Source organism: Stenella coeruleoalba (genome assembly GCF_951394435.1).
Source record: "Stenella coeruleoalba genome assembly, chromosome: 15".
Classification (NCBI taxonomy): domain Eukaryota; kingdom Metazoa; phylum Chordata; class Mammalia; order Artiodactyla; family Delphinidae; genus Stenella; species Stenella coeruleoalba.
In genome coordinates this window covers 50,516,608-50,517,623 of record NC_137161.1, presented here as the reverse complement: position 1 = coordinate 50,517,623, position 1,016 = coordinate 50,516,608, and positions in this window count along the sequence as shown.

Sequence of the window (1,016 nt, the reverse complement as noted above, 5' to 3'; positions counted from 1 at the left end):
AGAGAGACCAGGGCAGTAGTCAGCCTGGGTCAGGACTGGCCGCTTTGGGGGAGCAGGGACAGAGCTGGCCCCGGGCGGCCAGAATAGAGGTCTTTTCTGAACTCAGCAGGCTGAACACCAGTGTTACTGCAGGACTCGAGAAAGGTTTACAAATACCTAACCTGCCTGCCACAGTCCCGATAAGGGTTCTCTGCCACACAAGCTCGACTGGGGATTTACAGGAAGTTTCCAGCCCCAACCCTCCAAGTGTGAGGAGACAGGAATGCTAACCCTCCTTCCAGTCCACGTGCGTCTGGCCCGCATGCCGAGAGCTTCCCAGTGAAGAGGCCCCATGGCCCCGGACTCCTGCTGAGTCCGCACTTTCTACTGTGTAAATGTATGTTTACCGTGTAAATTTCTGGGTGTGGACTTTCTCCCTGCAGATCTATAATTTCTCAGAAGAGAAGCTGAGAAACGACCTGGAAAAAAATCAAAGCTCAATAAAGGGAGGAAGACAAAGCCGCCCCTCGGCACTGCTGCAGGATGAGCTGGGGAGGGGGCGCCACGAGGTTGGGGGCGGGGCTGGCCTCCAGCCTCTCCTGGGCCCGGACAGCTCCTGCGTACCTCACTTCTTCTCTCCTCACCCATGCACCTTTCAGGAGGCAGACCTGACTCCTTCTCTGCCTCACCAAGAGGTTCAAGAGTCTCCTAAAGCTTGACAAGCCTTGCCCTCCCCAGACTCAGTTTTGCCTTTTTCAGTGCCTTCTGGCCCCTTCCCGCACAGGCCCCCCGCCCCAGGCAGAGCAGAGGGACTGGTGGGCAGGCACGTCTGGCAGCCAGAGGAAGGGTCCTCAGCAAAGGAGGAAGGGGTGGCTGGAGGGCAGCATGGTACCTGGCAGCCTGGGGTAGATGTGGTCAGATCTGGAAGAGCAGAGCCCAGGGCTCCCCAGGTGGAGGGGAGGATGGTGCCCTGAATCAAGCAGCCACACCCCTTCTTACCATGTCTGACCTGTGGCTGACCTCAGGCTGGGCACTGG